The sequence below is a fragment of the Rhea americana genome, unplaced genomic scaffold (genome assembly GCF_003343005.1).
Source record: "Rhea americana isolate MKP2758 unplaced genomic scaffold, rheAme1 scaffold_2, whole genome shotgun sequence".
Classification (NCBI taxonomy): domain Eukaryota; kingdom Metazoa; phylum Chordata; class Aves; order Rheiformes; family Rheidae; genus Rhea; species Rhea americana.
The window spans coordinates 8,240,626-8,246,625 of NW_028186149.1; the positions used below are offsets into that span (position 1 = coordinate 8,240,626).

Sequence of the window (6,000 nt, forward strand, 5' to 3'; positions counted from 1 at the left end):
AATAAAATGCAAAAATATTATTCTTGTGGTTATTTAAAATGTAAGTTCTTGAGTGTTTATGAACTCAGGGTCAGCTGAAAGCTGCCAGAGAAGCTACACTTTCATCAGCAACACACACACAGAAAATCCAAAACAAAACACAACAAGAAAGCAGACTCCCCAAAACTGCAGAGGCTGTGAGCAGCTTCGTGACATAGCTCTTGATCTCCAGAACAGTACAAGGGGAGCAGGATGGATGAAGCCAAGCCTCAAGACAGCCCGAGTGCACAGCTAGAGTTTAAGAAAAAAAAAACTTCAGAAGTACTTCCTACTTCAGAAGTAGGAAAACAAGCATATACCACAGTGTAAGTATGAGCACAAGTGTTTTGTTAAAGTACCTGTGTGAACAGGAAGAGGGAAAAAAAACAACAAAACAAAAGCCCCACAGGACAACCACCAAAAAGCCCCACAGAAACTGTAAGTGAGCCCCTTGAGCGAGTCCAGAACTCAGTGCACAGAACTGGCAAGAAAAGACAACTTAGAAATTACAAACAAGGCAGTAGCTTCCTGATCTTTGATTCTCCTGTGCCCAGGGAAACAAAACTTTGCATATTTAAGCAAAACACGCCAAGTTTATATCAAAGAAAAGGCCAACTCATCTATTGTCAGTATTCCTCTGAATGTGTTTTGTGGTATTTTTACTTGCCCTACTGATACACCAGCATATAAAAGAGGTGGACATGTATTTGTTGTATACAAACACTGATGGAGAGACAGGGACAGAACCACCCCAAGTGGTCACAGTACACTGTTATTTTTATCCATACAACTTCCACACAAACCTCAACATTTTGCTTCAATTCTTGACCATCCTGTATGCAAACACCAGTCTTGCAGGCTTCAAGCATGCTGGCTTTATTTGCAGAACATCAACAGTTTTCTTTTTTCAGACTAAGTGTAGCCTTCTGAGTTTCACAACCTTAAGACAGTCTAAAGGCACTAGATTTATCAAGATATCAAATAAGAACTTCATATAGAAGTTTCCTCTACAGAGCATCTTATAATTACTGGGTAATTACAGGCCTGCTTTCCTGCTTCTGAAAGAGGATTACAATATAAATATATCTATTTATATTGTAAATAGAATCATCTAGCCTTTGGGATAAGGTTTTCCAATATAATCAATCTAGGTAGTAAATCAGCATCAGACATYTAATTTCATGGTACCAAAAGCTCCGGTATTTATCATGCATTCCAATTCTCCTAACGACTGCTTTTAACCAAAGGAAAGCAGTTAACGTGGAGGAGTGCTGAAGACAATACTGGAAGAGCTATTATTGACCTAAATCCTGGGAACATTCAATCTGGAGTATGTCTGATATTCAGTTTGAAAGATTCTTTGGATTAACAGATGATGACACCAGCCAGYGAGCAAGCCAAGACCATGGTAACTACAGCAGAACTTCACCAAAGAGATGGCAGATTAAGTGAGATAGGTCTTTGGGCCTGAAAATGGGAGGCACAATTTTGTTTTTCTGAATTACTGAGAAAATAAAAATCCACAGGCACTATCATCTCCACTTGATTATACTACATTCTCCTTTCGGAAGGCATTCATTTGAGAATAAGCAAGCAAAAATCCTACCAAGCAGCTTCTAGCTTTTTTGACATTGTAGGTAGCCTTAACTACAGCATCGTCAGGCTAAGAACACAAGTCGGGCCTTCAAGATGAATGAGATCTGGACTACCGTGGGGACTGACTTTACTCCATTTCAAAATTTACATGAGAATTATCTCACAACTGCAATCCCCAGAGAAGAGAGTAGTCCCAAACGAGTTCTCAYCACAGCTACCCACCCTTGACTATGTAGCGTGCACCCTTCCAGAGTCTGCCAGTAAGCTACCTCTTCACTCTAGACCGAAGTACAGTTGGAGGAAGTCAGAGAGCATAACTGAAAAACTGGAGGTTTCCTGCATTTAGCTTAATGACATATTAACACTGAAGTCTAATCATGAACCACCTAAAAACATACACTTTTCACAACTTCACAGCTTAGAGTCAATAAAGAAATATTTACCTCATGTGCAAGCCCAAAACCTGAAGGCCAGAAGTTGTTAACTTCATATTAKCTCTAGAAGAGATACAAGTCACACAGGCTTGTTTTACCTAGCACATGCTATTCCTTTACAGCTCAACAGCTTTTCTGGTTGTCACCAGGGATTGCAGTTTAATTGTCTTACAGTGACTTTCAGAGGTATTAGCAGTAGAACATTTGGCTCTTGTGTATCTCAGGGAGCTGAAGGTCAGAAATCCAATCATTCCCCTTCTCATTGTTCTAAAACCATGAATTAACCTCATCAGCCCTTACTCAAAGTCATGAGACTAGCCTGAGAATAGTATTTTATTTGTCATGTGAACCTGAAGTTCTAATGCTTGGAAGAAGATAAATGCATTTCTAAGCTTTTTCTGAAACTATTCATTTAAAAGAAAGAAAAAGAAAGTTAGGATTCTTGTGTGGCTAACATACATCAAGAAGCTGACGCTTTAAGAAAAACAGCAATCATCATGAGAGCAGGCATCTCTCAATTTGCTGGTTATTGAGGAAAGAATATTAAACAGCTATCATCAATCTATCTAAATCCAGGAAGTAAGCCATGAAATGCAGACAAAGGGGAATATCTACCCTGACAATGATGGTATATTTATCTTTTAAACAAAGAATAACGGAGTTACATTGAAGAGACTTACTTTAACTCTGGAACAGTAAAGTATCTATGTATGTACTTAAACATCCCTCACCACCTCAGGATGATATCCAAGCACCTCAGGGTACGAGARAGAATTTATTCTATCAGCTCTTTCAGTGACCACCCTTCTACCTCTACAGTTACTCACTCCTCCAAAAGATGGCCACCAATAGCATGAACAGAAGAAAGGGAGCATGGAAACCAACCTGCTGAGTCTTCTGTGTCCTAGCACAGCCTCCCAACGCAGCAGTAGGCCAGTCGTTCTCTTTTTCATCCTTRGCTTCATTTCTGCCAAATGGGGATAACATCAGATTATCACAAGAATAGTTTTTTTTGAGGAAGAACACGTTTTCAATTATTTTGCTTCCCAGCACATTAGGCCTCATGACAGGGAGCATATCTGGAGGATTACTTGCACAAAGGATCACATGAGAAAGGCATGTCTGTGCACTGGGTCACATACTGGGACAGAAGCCATAACATTAGGGCACTGCTAACAGCCAACTGCACTCCTACTAGCCTCTGAGCAGCACCCAAACTGGACTGTTTTTACACAGACCATAGCAAAAATAAAAAAAAAGGGGGGGGGAAAGGGGGGAAAACAAGATCACCACTAGCTTTCTGCCAGCTGAAATAGCCTACCACAATAYACATGGCTACAGGACACCTTGCACTGGAGAGGGAGAGGAAAGGAAAAACTTGTGTCCAAACCTYGACCTGATGTGAGACTGAAACAGCAGGCCACTGCCCGCGTTAAAAAGAAAAACTGCAAGTACATAGACAACTCAAGGAAATTAGGTATACTAAGTGTCCAGTGCACAGCTATATACTATCACCTATACCTATCAGCTGCAGACGCTAACTAGAGGACTTAGTCAGTTGAATCTACAAGCCTACACCTCCTTTTCCCATGCCCTAAGACTACAACCTAGTCCTCACAAAAATTGTTTTTGTTGTTGAGAGCTGGTCATGGACTTGGCATCCCATCCCCATACTTTTTTTTCAATCTGAGAACTAGATCCTGGCTAAGCTACTATCCTGGATCCTACCAACAAAGACTCATATTTRCCTTATATTCTGATAAACTTACCTGCTTTTCTTTCCCCACAACATCCACATCTTGCCTCCTGACATTGCAAAGTGAATACACCCCAAAAAACACTTAGCAAACTCACAGCAAAACTCTTCCTGTGCCTTGTACTGAAGAAGTCCTACTCCACTAACAAGAAAATGAGCACCTGCTGTTTGAAGGCAGAACAGCTGAACCCAATACACTTTTTCTCCCACCTCTTCCTGGCCCCATCAGCCTTTCCTTCAGGCTCTGCCTCCTGTATAGCACACAGGTGAAGCCAGCCCTCCAGATGGCCCCATTTTCTCTTGCTTTAAGTAGTAGCAAAGATGATTCTAACTCCTCTGCTGAGTGAGGTCTTTCAGATATCCCATAGGCAATTTATACCCAAATGAGGACACTGAGGAAGGAACTGTGGCTACTGCAGTTCAGTGCTACATCTCCTTTAAGAAGTGTGTGCTTCCACAGCTGTTGGAGGTTGTGGCACATCCTAGTCGGTGACAGAAAATCAGTGCTAACAACCTGAGTAGCAAATGCTGCTCTTCTCTCTCCTTCAGAAGGCCTGAAGAATTTCTCTTTTTTGTTTTGTTTTACCATTAAGGACTTGGACTTTATCTGAACAGCAGCCAAAAATACAGCAGCACACAATAAATCTGCTCTACTAGTTGACTCACCTTAGCTTTGCAGAGTACCCTCTCAGACTGAAATAGCCCAGATCCGGCAGCCAGGAGCCATGCTGAGGCCAAAACACAATCTGGCTGTCAGTACTTTTGCACTGGGTCAGGCACGCAGTTACATATCGCGCGGTTCCTCATGCTGGGAAACTGTGTCTTTTTCTATTTGTTGCTCTCTCCAGGGGTATCTTTTGCAAGGACAGCATGGGCATAGCAATCACACAACTCCTCAGCAAAATAACTGGATTTTAGTCTTCACTAATATCAAAACTCTAGTTTTTGTTTCAGCTATAAACAGAGAGGGAGTGCCTGTAGCAAGGAATTAGAGCYTGAACAGGGAGCAAAAACAGACCATAATGAAACGTCCAAATCCTAAAACCACATGACTAAGCTTTCCTAACGGCACAGTAAGCACTATGATATTCCAGAGAACTCATTCTCATCAAAAGAGCCAGCTTGTAAGTAATTTAAACCTGTAAAAGACAAGCATGCCATCAAAAAACGTCCAAATTGAAATGAAACAGCAGGTATCAGAAAACTGTGCTGACATTTTAAGAGTGGACAAATGATAACCTTACGCCTCGTGGAAGAAATTCAGGCAATGGCAAGGAAGCTGCTTACTTTGATAATAAAATGCTTTCTGTTGGCCTACGTAAGGGAAACAGACACCAGTAATTTAGCCTCGTTTTACTCTGGTGTAAAATGCGATTCACAAGAAAATCCTTAAATCTTTCGAGAGCAAAACGATTTCCTCCTCTAAAGCACAAGCAGAAGCTGCCACACCTCTGCTCCGATCTGCTTTTCAGAAAGCACAGAGAACTCATTCTCTGAGAGCTAGCTGTCACCCCCAAAATCTTGATCCTAGAAACGACTCTTACTCTAGTAAAAGGCATTCTAGGTCACAGGAGGATCAGAAAAAGGAAAAGCAATTGCTGCAGAGTTTGTTGTTCCAGAATATTTTTTATGAGGGCTGGTGTTCGTATTCTAATGGTGGCTGTACAATATTTTATCGATTCGATCCATTTTATTATAGAAGAAAAATACTCATGCACTTTTTCACCTTATCTCATCTCTCGCATACTTCAGCGAGGCTGATAACGTATTAGGCAACAGATTTAGGGAACAAGAAGAATTTAGGAGGATTAGACGCAGTGAAGCAAAGCAGTATTTTCCAGTTTGCGCTCATTTCTCACAAGATGCGAGCRTTAGCCCTATACCTAGTCAATGATTAGTAATAACGCTGGCACTTCAAAATGTCACTCTGCATAATAGTGTTGAAAATGTTTACAGAGGTAAATTTGTAAGTAATTCACTGGAAACCTAACTCGGTTTCTGTCCCAGTAACCAGTGCTCCGGGGAAGGGGGCTGGAAGATTGAATTTTCGCATTTAATCCTGCCTCGCTCGCATGACCACGCCACGGAAAGGTCTCCAGACAAGAAGCAGAGCTGGGCGCGGGCGCAGCGGCAGCTCGACCCGCTCGCCCACGGGCGCCAGCGGCCGTGCCGCCCGCCCTTGGGCGAGGCCTGCCC

The 6,000-nt window shown here is 41.9% G+C and overlaps 1 long non-coding RNA gene across 1 annotated transcript in view; it reads right to left on the minus strand.

Moving 5' to 3' along the window:
* The window catches only part of LOC146596676 (uncharacterized), a 121,918-nt gene extending 118,851 nt beyond the window's left edge, over positions 1-3,067 (minus strand). Inside the window, exon 1 of the long non-coding RNA XR_014895655.1 lies at positions 2,934-3,067. This is a non-coding gene — a long non-coding RNA (uncharacterized LOC146596676). The remainder of the gene's footprint in view (positions 1-2,933) is intronic.
* Positions 3,068-6,000: the final 2,933 nt, after the last annotated feature.